Source organism: Tamandua tetradactyla, chromosome 12 (genome assembly GCF_023851605.1).
Source record: "Tamandua tetradactyla isolate mTamTet1 chromosome 12, mTamTet1.pri, whole genome shotgun sequence".
In the NCBI taxonomy this organism is placed as follows: Eukaryota; Metazoa; Chordata; class Mammalia; order Pilosa; family Myrmecophagidae; genus Tamandua; species Tamandua tetradactyla.
In genome coordinates, this window is record NC_135338.1 from 94,774,797 (window position 1) to 94,787,313 (window position 12,517).

General features: G+C 39.8%; 1 protein-coding gene across 4 annotated transcripts in view; it reads left to right on the plus strand.

The window, feature by feature from the left end:
• AGBL1 (AGBL carboxypeptidase 1) overlaps nucleotides 1–12,517 on the plus strand; it is an 872,209-nt gene that overhangs the window by 670,465 nt on the left and 189,227 nt on the right. The window lies entirely within an intron of this gene.

Here is a 12,517-nt window from a genome sequence, read left to right on the forward strand (position 1 = left end):
ACATATCAGTGAATCTTGAAGGTTTCACCAAAGCCCTTCTAAGCATAGCTGTGATTGGAAGAAGAATCAGCTATAGCATGAAATCTTGAATGACTGATCTATATCCTATTCATCATTGTGTACCTAGCACCTCATTCAGAATTTGGCATAGAGTATGGGCTAAAAAAAATCATATCATGGTATATTATTTGGCATTCATCAATGATCCTAAGGAGCAGAGAGATATGAGAAATCATCAATATGATAGTAGAAAATAATAATAATAGCTTAGAGTACATTATGCTTTGCAGATTTCAAAGCTTTTGAACACATGTTGGCTTTTTAGATTCCATAAACAGTATGCTGAGATATATGAGGTTTTTGAGGATTGAATCATGTACCCACAAAAAAAAATGTTTGTCTTAATTGGATTCCTATGGGTGTGAGCCCATCTGTAAATAGTACCTTTGAAGATGTTATAAGTTAAGGTATTGAATCGTTAGTGAATAGGATCTTAGATCCTGTTTAGATGAGTTTAAATAGAATTGAATGGGCCTTAATCCATGTGACTGGTGGTCTTATAAAGAGAAGGAATTTGATGTATTCAGTAGAAGCCAGAAATAGAAGAAACCATAAGCCAGAAGAACCCAGAGAGGAGACAGGGATCCACTAATGTGATGGAGGACTGCCATCATCAGAAGTCTCCCAACCCTGGGAGAAAGCATGGACTTGCTGACAGCTTGATCTGGAACCTACTGCCTTCAAAACCACAAAACAATAAATGCTTATTGTCTAAGACAACCTGTTATGCAGTATTTGCCATAACAGCTATGGCAAGTGAAAATAGAGCTGCTTATCGATTTCTGCTTTACTGATCCCAAACCAAAACAAAACAGTCTCTCAGTTACTTAGTGAGAGAGTTGAAGCCCCAAGAAGACACATGGCAGAGCTGGGACCAGATCTCCAGATTTCTGGTCTATAGTTTCAGATGCAAGATCTGGAAAACATATTATACCCAGGCTAATTTTGGGATGCATCAATGATGTGGGTTCCCAATATGGGATAGTTGGAGGAGAGTGAGCCTTGGAGTCAGATACAGCTGGCTCCAAGTCTCAGCTCTGGTTACTTCACTTGTGTGAACTTGAGCAAGTTAGCACACTTCTGTGAGGATCAGTTTCTCCCCTTGTATCAAGAAGTCAATTATACTGCATGAGATTTTAATTTAGTGTTATGCAAGAGAGTAATATAGTGCTTAGCACAATAGTAGGCACTCAAAAATCGGTAGGCACTAAAATATGTACCTAACTTTAGACCCATGCCATCTTTTGCTGGCAGCTAGTTTGTGGCAAGGCTAAAACAGCAAATGGTAGGAACATATTTCTTCTCATGGGTAACATAATCATGGAACATTGAGCACTCCCTTTACCTTGGTGAACTTAAGTATGCACACAGAGAAAAAGGATATAAAAATGTAGAATGCATTTTCTTTGCCTTCTGGATTGTGTTGAATCAAAGATGGAAGAGAAAGGGTCAGGCACAACTCAGGCTGTTGGGAATGCTATCATCTCAGAAAAGTCAGAAGGTGCAAAATTGATGAAATGATGGCCTGAGAGAGTGTTTATTGAGTGAAAAAGCTGGAAAGCTGTGAGACATCCTGCCATACCTAGGGACCTTCCATGCCAGAAAGGTGACAGTAAAATTAAGACTTAGAGAGGCTCTCTTAGCCTGAGACTGGCTAAATGTGTGAATACAGAAATGGAGTGTCAGTTGAGGTATTAAGCAGTAACACATGGACTGGCAAACACTAGTTTGCTTCAAAGGAGGTGCCTTGGAAAGATAAAGTTTTTCTACATTTTAAACATTCTAGTTTACTCCCCATGTCTTAGGACCCTGAGAATAGACTTTCAATTAAGCAGAATAATCCTTACTGCATAAAAAGGCATGGGAGTGGTGTTTCCCTTAGATCTTGTTTTAATTTCCACCTATCTAAGATGTAAAGATGTTATCAGAGCCAAGTGCAACTGAGACTGAAGTAAAATACAATTTGTCTAAGAATAATGGAATATTTTCCATGAGGCTAGGGGCCTGATCTAATTCCCAACCTAGGGACCCTAAGGAGCAAATGACATACAGACTTAGCAAATCATTGACTATTGATTCATTGAATACTGATGTATTGATTATTAGGAAACCATTGAATATTTAGATGCAAAGATCTTATAGATCAAGTCCCTTCTCTTTACTTTAACAATGAAAGAACTAAAGTCCAGAGAGCTAAGTGACTTATTCAACATTATCCTGTGAGTTTACTGAATAATATCAGAACAGGTGTACTTAGAATATGAAACCTGAAGATATATATTTTGCTCCTACACTAGACTTATGATGAACTCATAAGAAAATTTCTTACAGTTGACAAGCACCTCAATTCCCCTCTGTTGCAAATGAAATGCAGGGAAATTTTGTCTAGATGTGCTTGCTATAAAAAATCTGCCCCCAAACTGTATTTCTATAGAGGCAAGTAGAAATCTTATCCCTTGTCCCCCAGGAAACCTCAATTAGGTAAGATTTTCAGGGTATCACAGAGTCACTGAAATGGAAAGAATGCTCCTATCTTACCGAGGTAGCAAGAGAATCGAAGTAACTGCACCGCAGCTGCACGGGGGTAAATGGTGCAGGGGGACCTGGGGCCTTGGCATTCTGTTGCAGAGCTCTTTCCATTCTATTGTGTGATATATCACATAGCAAAAAGAAAATTGTAGCCAATGAAATTAGTTCTTCTCAATTTGTATGAGGAACTCAATTTCTAAAGCAATTCCATTTGCAGAAGTCAATATTGTTCTTGTTGGCAGCTTGTCTACGGTTGACAAGGACTAGGGCAAGAAGGTCATTCACCAGCCTCAACCAGACAGGTGGCCCCACAGGTACTAGTAGAACTTGCTTTCTTTCTGTCTAGCTTCTTCGCGTAGTCACTTAGAGCCATGCGGAACCATGGTAGAGCCTCAGGAAAAATCTGAAATCTTGACCTTGCTTTTATTTACAATTTTGGTATTTATTCATCATGAATTCTTTGCATTCATTTAGATTTTTTAAAAGTTTGCATCAAAATATTATTTGTCTTGATTACTGCGTTTTTTGCCTAATTGTTGATGCTTTTGGTTCTGGACTGAAGAGAATTCCCTGCTTTCCTTGACTGGCTATAACTTTTGGTGTCACCGTGTCAAAATTCAAATGTAAAAAGGTACATTCCACCCATTGTCCAGATGAAAGTAACATACACATCAGATTCAGAAATGTACTTATACAGTTACAGAATATAAGCTGTATGCAGAAAGGAAATTTTTGTGTGTCTTTTGTCCTCTGATTGTATTCACAGAGTTTAGTACAGTACTTAGCAGATTGTAGGAGCCCAACTAATATTTATTGACCAAATGAATAAATGTAGAAAAACTCTACAGTTCTTTTTTGGTTTTTTGGTTTGTTTATATTTTTAATATTTTTATTGACACATCTTCACGCACCATACAGTCCACCCAAAGTATACAGTGGCTCACAATACCATCACATAGTTGGCGTATTCATCATCATGATTATTTTTAGAACATTTGTATCACTCCAGAAAAAGAAATAAAAAGACAAAAGAAAAAACCCGTACTTCCCATACCCTTTCCCCCATCCTCTCATTGACCACTAGTATTTCAATCGACCCCAATTTCTTTACCCCTCCACCCTTTTATTTATTTATTTACTTCCTTATATTTTTACTCAATATGTCCATACCCTGGATAAAGGAAGCATCAGCCGCAATTTTCACAATCACGTGGTCACATTTCAAATCTAATATAGTTATACAATCGTCTTTAAGAATCAAGGCTATTGCAATACAGTTCAAGAGTTTCAGGTACTTCCCTGCAGCCACTCCAAAGCACCATAAACTAAAAAGGGATATCTTTATAATTCATAAGAATAACCTCCAGGATAACTGCTCGACTGTGTTTGAAATCTCTCAACCACTGAAACTTTATTTTGTCTAATTTCTGTCTTCCCCCTTTTGGTCAAGAAGGCTTTTTCAATCCTGTGATGCTGGGTCCTGGCTCATCCCCAGGAGTTCTGTCCCACATTGCCAGGAAAATTTACACCCCTTTGAGTCATGTCCCATGTAGCAGTGGGGAGGGCAGTGAAGTCATCTTCCAAGTTGGCTTAGAGAGAGAGCCCACATCTGAGCAACAAAAGAAGTCCTCTGGGGACTCTACAGTTCTTAATGTTGCTTGCCTACTAACATTTTATCTAACTTTCCTCCAACAGAGTCTCATAATCAAAGCCCATAGCCACATTTTGACAGTTCTTTGAAATTTGGCTATCTGATTTGGTCAGACACAAGAGTATTCAAAGTAGATAATTATAGCAAAAGTAATTTTCAAAAAAAAAAAAGTAATTTTCAAACACCACACTACGACATTAGGGTTTAACTGAAGAGTAGCTCAGATGTTTTTGTAACTATTTTCTGAAATGTTAACTTTTGAATAATCCTTAAAATTTACAAACTTTTATCTTTGGTTCACAACTCTGTCCCTTCATTCCAACCTCAATTCAGATACAATTCAGGGTCTGTTGCTGTTAGTCTTCCCACGGGAAGGTCCTTGTGCTGCCACTCGGTCACTTGGTAGCTTGGGCTGTATTTCCTAATGTTTCTAAACATGAAATTCTCCATTTAGCAACCGGCAGTAGTGACAGTTATCACAAACAGTTCAGTGAAAATGAATAATAATGCATGTGATTGCACTTCACAAGTGATAAGAAAGAATGCAAATGTCAAAGTGCATAATTACCAATTCCATGCAAAAGCAAAATAAATTTTCTTCAGATTTGGACTTGGCTAATAAACAAAACAGGGGCCACAAAGAAAAAATACTTGATAATATATCCCAAATTGATGAATTATGTTCATGGTCTGTATAGTATGTGATTTATCAATAATATTCATGGTCTTTATGGACTGATTTTGGGCTCTATTAGTCTTTTCCATCATATATCGACTGACCTAGAAACAATATCCATGTGCCAAAAAGCCCTCTCTCAGGAATGACTTCATGGGGGGCCACTGTCTGATTCTTTCACTCTGACATCCACCTCCAACATCCAGATCTTAATTCCAGAGATTTCCTCCCCATCAATGAGAGCAGAAAATACCACCAGGGATCCGCAGATCATACTGTGGTCATTCTACTACTTACTTTATCACTAGCAATAGATATTCCACAATGGAATTTTAACTGTTGGATCAGGTGATTTGCCAAGTGGCTGTCTCCAGCATTGTCCTTCTGGGGTCCCATCAGATGCTACAGGACTAACGGGAAGGAAATCTTGTTGATTTTCTTCCCACCCTCTGTAATGCTGGCAGATAAGACTTGGAAGTGAGCTACAAGCAAAGATGAAGAGGAGGCAGTTATCATTTTCACAAAGGAAACTTTCTTCTTGTCAGACTGACGTGAGTGGCGGGGTAAGTCATTGGCCTGAGCAACCAAATTAGCCAGTTTTCTTCTGGCTGCTTCTGAGCTGAATGTTGTTCCTGGATAAGGCAAGAGTTTTGGAAGCCAGGGCTTTAGAAAGTAGTCGAGGGTAGTAGTTCTTAGAAATGTGCCTCAGCTTGACCACTGGGCCTGAATAAGGAAAAAATCCCAGCCCTTTAGTGACCTTTTCAATTCCAGCCTGTTTTTCCTTTCCACATGGACTCAAATGATGCATTCCTCAAGGTCACTGGTCTGCCAGACGCTTTGCTTTGCCTGGCCATCATGCAAATACTGGGAAGGACGTTTGCTCAACAGCCTTATGAGGCAGGTATTATTATCCTCATCTTGAAGGTGCAGCTACCAAGGCACAGCAAGGTTAATTGCCTTGCTCAAGACCACGCAGTTGGTAAATAGTAGAGCTGAGATTTTAGCGCAGACAATGAAACTCCAGGGTCCATGCATTTAATCTAGTTTCTTCAAAGAGGTGTGGGGGAGTATGGGGAGGTTATTTAACTCAGGTTATAGTTGTTCTCAGTAAGAGGCTGGTCTGATATAATCTACTCCATTATAGCTGAAACTGGAAATTTCCTGTGATGTGATTTTACAAAAGTCTTTAAGTGGGTAGCTGCCTTTTTAAATAGCTCTTTTCTGACCCAGGTTTTCCAGCATTCCTCTTGCTTTCGTGAGCTGCCTGATGTCCATTCCATACATTCCTAAATCAGATAAATTTTCCTTCAGTTCCTTGAACTTAAAAGCCATGATTGATGTGGAATATTATATAGATTAAGAAAGGTAGCACTCTTTTGGAAAATAATTCTTGAAGATGGCACATTGTGACAAGGGGTCATTTATCTGAGAACAGTGCAGCACTTAAAATAGTATGAACTACCAGGCTAGCCTAGTTGGATTTGATTCCAGAATCTGCCACGTGTTAGGTGTGTGGCTTAGGCAAGTCTCTTGATGCCTCTGTGTCTCAATTTCCTCATTTTAAAATAAGGATACTGATAGTATCTATTGTGTATGCTTTCTGGGAAGATTAAACTAGAATATTCCATCAGCACTTTGAATACTGCCCGGCACTTAGTAACTACACCATAACTATTAGCTGCCATTAATTAAAAACCTGATAGTTTTTCTTTTTTGAAATATAACTAACATTTATTGACTTCTTCTTATGGAGAAGGCAGTATGCTAATCATTTTACATGTGTCCCCAAAAATCTTCTAGTAAGCTGTCCTTACCAATTTTATAGATGAAGAAACTGATGCCCAGAAAGGACAAATATGTTTCCAAGAATCTCATAACAGGTAACTGCCAGGTTTAGTATTTTTATCTGGTTTATCTGTATCTAATTTTGAAGGTCTTTATCCTACACGTCTGTGAGATCTCATCTTGGAGGGGGATGGTACATGGCACACATTTCCAGGACACCCCCTATGCGTACACTTACAGGCAATGAAACTAGATTATCCTTCTCACCCTGCCATAGCTAAACTTCCTTTCCCTGACTAAGTCTCTGACTTTTCCAGTGACGAATTAGTGTGTATTTGATAGCATCTGATAACTTGGTGAGAAAGGAGGCAACATTTGAAGTTGTACTTTATGCTAGATACTGCTCTAAGCATTTTGCACATGTCATCCTCTCCAGTGCTCAGGTATAAGCAACCCTGGAACATAAGGAGTGCTGTCTTCATTTTTAACCCTAGAACTTTAGGCTCTGAGAGGTCATGGTACTTGCTTAAGATCACACAGCTATCCAGGCATCAAGATTTGAAACCAAGCTCACGTGACCTGAAGTATATGTTTCTGAGACAATATGGCTCTGGGTAGGGAACTCATAACAAAAATTGCAAAGGTTGTAATGCAATTGTAATTCAGGTTGTAGGAAGAGGTATGGCATGATGGGTTCCATGCAGTTTATGGCTGTGGGTAACAAGATCTGCATCTGGAAGAGATGCAGGAATGAGGACCTTCAAGGAGGTGAAGAGACCTATGGGTCATGTGTCAGTCCTGTGGGTGGTGGAAGCTGGGATGGAAGGAAAATTGTATGCAAATGAATGCCAGGATTCTTGGGAGCTACACCCTGACACAGGTTCTCCCACCTGCTCGCAGCCACAGTGAGCCATTGCCTGTGCTGTGGAATAAGTGTCATCTGCAGTCCTTCTGCCTCCATATCCCAGCAAAGCAATCAACCAAATCACACAGAAACATGGGGTGGGGACAACATTGGCTCTCTCAGTGATGGGACCAAACAATTCCTTCTTCACTGGCTGCTTCTTTAGCTTGGAACTGTTCTTAGATTACCCCCCTGTAGTAAGTCTCTTTTGAGTGTCTTGGTTTGTCAAATGAAGATAATATTTTAAAATGCATAAAAGTACATGGCCTGCGCCCTAGTACATGGTGCATGCTCTATAAGCACAAACAGGGGTGCCCTACCTCACAGGTATGGCTGCTAGAATCTCAGTAATACAGGTAGAATAGATGACTAGATGCCATTCATGCTTCCTTTTGCTCTTGGTTCTCATTGCTTATTCATTTAATCAAGCAACGGATATTTCTCCCATCTAGTTACTAGTATATGCTTGGTGCAGTAATTGGCAATGAGGATACAAAAATTACTGTATAAGGGTCCATGACCTCAAAGAGCTCAAAATCTAGTGGGCGTACAATATTAATTATTAATAATTGATATTAATACTATTCAATTAATAATTAATAATTAAAATTTATTGAATACCTTTATTATTATAGATGTTCTGGCTAGTGAATTTATACATATAATCCTCTATTTAATCCCCATAAGAACTGCAGGAGTGGGCTCCATTACCAGTTTTTACAGATAAGGAAATTGAAACAGAGAGAGGTGGAATAGCTTACCCAACATCACTTCAATCATAAGAGATGTCACTGGAATTCAAAGCCATGTCCTTGTAACATCAGAGCTATTGCCCTTCCTCACATTGCTAGCCACCTGGCTTTTCCAATGACCAGATACTTAAACAATTCATCTGTAAAATTAGGTAGTACCTCCACGGGGATAAGTAGAAAACAGCTGCTGCATGTTGGTAAGTGTGAGCAGGTCTATAACATCTTTATCCACATAATAACATGGCTATGGGTATCCCTTGAACATTTCTATCTACCTCCAGCCTTTGTTGTTTTCCATGTCTAACAACTCCTGACTCAAGATCGAGTCACATATTTGGCACCACTGAATACTGTGTTTGACTGTTGATCATTTCTGGTATGTACATTTTCTCCTCAGTTAGAATGCAAATTCTCTAGAGGCAAGAAACGTGATTTGTGACACTTTCCTCTCATGTCTCTTTCCTCGTATTTATTGGTCATTTGTATGCCCTGTACTCTGGCAGGCACTATGTATACACAACACTGTGACATAATACATGATATCCTCAGAGAGCTGATAGTTTCCTGGAGAAGACAGACACAAACAGAATAAGATGGAAGTTAAGTGGTAAGAGGTATGAGGATAGGAAACAATAGATTATGTTGGGGTGAGGGAAATTGGGATGGAAAAGGTTTCTAGGAGAGTAGGAGAGCCTTGCTGGCTTTCGTGGAGGAGGTGATGTTTGAGCTGGGCCTGGTCAGGTAAATGGGACTTGCTGAGTAGTGGAAGAGTAGATATTATTTCTAGGCAATGGGAACACCACTTTGCTAGACTTATTATTTGAGAGTGATAACAGTGATGAGTTAGTCCAGATGCCCCAAATGTATTATTGCTAATCATCATGACACCCCTGAAAAGTAAGATTTATTGTCACCATTTCACAGCTGAGAAAACCAAGGCTCCACCAGCCTAATGAAGTGCCCATGATATCGCAGCTTGTGAGGGTACAAGCCAGTCTCCAGACCCAGTTCTTCTCACGACCTCGCATAATACAGGAGGAAATGAGCATCAAATCCCTTTTTCATAGAGCCACAAGGGCCATGCTACAGAATGAATCAGAGAGCATGAAATCTGGGAAAATGTTAGGGAAATCACCAACTGCTGCTTAGCACTTTTATGATACTCCATAAGTGAAAACATGAGCCTATTTTTAACTTCATAGGGTTTTTTTTGGCTCTCCCAACAAAGGCTGTATTTGTATGCATCGTTATCCAAGAATGTCCAAGAATGTTCCTTAAAATAGGATGCTGTATCCTATGATATCAAATGGGGTCCTGAAGTCAAATGAATTTAAGAAACCTGAATTAAACATGAAATACAGGTATCTCTACCTGCAGGCCTTCTCAGAGCCGTTAATGTGCTAGAGTTCATTACGAAGTTCCAAAAGGTAGAAGATATAGGCTGATTCATTTGACCATGTAGCCTTCTCCATTACCCTTAGAAAAATTCCCACAGATTCAATCAGTGTTCTTTGGGAACAAGAAATTAGAAATATCAAAGTACTAGTTAAAATCATAGGTTTGGAGTCACCAGGGGATTTGGGTTCAAATCCCAGCTTTGCTATTCACTTCTTATACCCTCCACCCATAACGTATCCCCCCTTAGGATGACAGACTTACCCCTCTGGCTCTCAGAAAATGTTGGGAAATAGCAGGTAATATCATTACTTTCATATTCCTAATACTCTAGGGATGAGAGAGCACAGAGAGATAATTTTCACACCTTAAACTATTGATCTATGCAGCAGGATGTCAGCGAGAGTTGGACATCTCTAGGGTTGTGGACACTAAATTTGCAAAAACCCTTCCAGCCCCTCACAGTGCTGCCAGACTAATGAATAGCTGTGCCCTGCTATAAAGGGAAAAGGTTATGGTTTTCTGATATTGTATGTGTTTTCAGCTGGCAAGTTCTGATAACACTCTTAAAAAAAAAAAACCTTTCACCTTTAAAGCCTGATATGTTTGCCTCCTGTTTACTGTTCTAGGAGTTCTATAGCTATAAAAATAACCTAGCTTTAAAGAGGTAATACCCTTTTTTTAAACAGAATAAAGGCTTGAGCCTTGGAGTTATAAAGAAAAAAAAAGTCATCAGTGTGTTTCAGTATTGCCTAGGTGATCTTCTGTCAGCAAAAAGCTGGGCAGCCTTGTCTATTTCATTATAAAATATAAAGAATAAAAATCTTTTACCAGATCCTCCATTTGGATCACCCCGGGCCTTCCACATATGAGAGATCAGGATAATCTTATTAGCTGGTGACCAAGAAATGCATGTAACTGCTTCTGGCTTCCATATATGTAAATTGAAGAGCTTAGAGGACTTTTTGCTATAGACCTGCCTACCTATAAGTCTCTATGCTTCTTGGCATAAAAGTGTTGCTAAGTATATGTAGACAATGTGATTGGCTTCAATGGAAACCAAGAAATGGAATTTCTCAGGATCTAGAGCTAACAGCTCTACAGTGCACAGAGGACACAAGAGCACCTATTTATACATCCTTAAGAATGGCAAACTTTGCTTATTCTTTATCTTGCCTGGGGCCCGCCCAAAGGGCGGCTTCCATCTCTGATTGCTTTAGCGCCTCTCTGTGTGCACAGAACACTACACCTCTTTGCCAGTAGTCAGCCTTTTGATCGCTTGTTCTGAGATAGGTCCCACTGGGCTCTCGTCAGCTGTGCCCAGCAGCAGGGCCACGCAGTAGAGAGAGCTTTTCGAGGAAGAAAATGGCCCCTTCCTCCTAAAGTCCCTGGGACAGCCCTGCTTCCACTAGCAGAACAAGGTTTCCCAACAAGGAAGACAAAAGATACCACTACTGCAAAGTGTCATGCCAGGTTAAGGAAAAGGAGAAGCAGAAACATGGAGGTCGTGAAGAGAATTGCCTAGCTAGTGAGGCCAGTCACCTAAGACAAAAAGGTTAAATTTTGAAACATACCCTGATAGAAAAGACCCCAGCCTCAGGGTTCAAATTTTGACTTGAATATTTGCTAGCAGGCTTCTAGCATCCCCTTCCTTTAGTTATTCAATCTGCCAGACAAAGGAGCAATCTCAAGTCCAAGAGTTGTTTTAAGGGTTAATGCAACATGCCAAGCAGTGTCTGGTTTCTGGTAGATATTTTATAAATGTTAATTCCATTAGTCCCTAATCTTCTTTGTCTCTAGGTCTGTATTAATTCTCATTATCTCTTGGGAATTTGGAAATTTTTAACTATGGGTGATTTATAACCTGTGCCAGTTTAACCATGATGAAAGGGCAGGCTAAGACTGCTCTAGTGGAGAGCAGAGCTGGGAGCTTGGCAGTGACTTAGAATCAGTAGCAAGGTAGTGAGCCCCAATTTCGGTGATGACATGGGTCTTCTCTTTCATGGACAAGAGTCAAGAGAAGTAACCCAGACTATAAAGTACTAGTAGTTTCAGAGCTCCTTTCCTCAACGATTCCCATTTTGCATGCTTTCCGAGTCCCTACAAATGGCATCTGAGTGTGTGGCTTTTCCAAATACCTGGAAGAGGAAGGTTGATTTAAAATAGTGTGTGATGAAACCATGCCTTCTGCTTTTGTAGGGTCTCTTTGTGAAGAAATAAATGACAGGAGTTACTGGACTCAGATTAATCTGTTCTTACCTACCACTGATGTTTGGATGTTTTCTTTAACCTCATGTTCCCAATACCTTGGGATATATATCATGAGAGCTGATTATGGGATGTAGGAAAGGAAGGGGCAGCACCTACCCACATCTTCTGCTTGTTCCTGGGTCCTGCCAATGGCCCCTTCCTCCTAAAGTCCTATTCCTGTAGTTCATTCCCAAAGCTATGGTTTTCCCAGGTGTTTTTCTGGTTTGCACAAAGAAGGAACTGAACCTGGCATTCATGCCACCAGCAGTGTCTTAGAGAAGAAGCCCTTTCTTTCAGTGTTTTCTTCCTTCCTATTATATAGATAGGCTCAGGGTAAATCTGCAGATTAAATGGTCCCTACTGCTCTTACTGCTTTGGACTGTTACTTACCAAATTAAATTCTGCATTGGAAAAAGTTAGTGCCCTACAGGCAGCTTTGTTCATCAAATAATGAGGAAACCAAACTGAAAATCCATATACTTAGGTGCTCGTTATATGGATCAATTCTGTGGAAA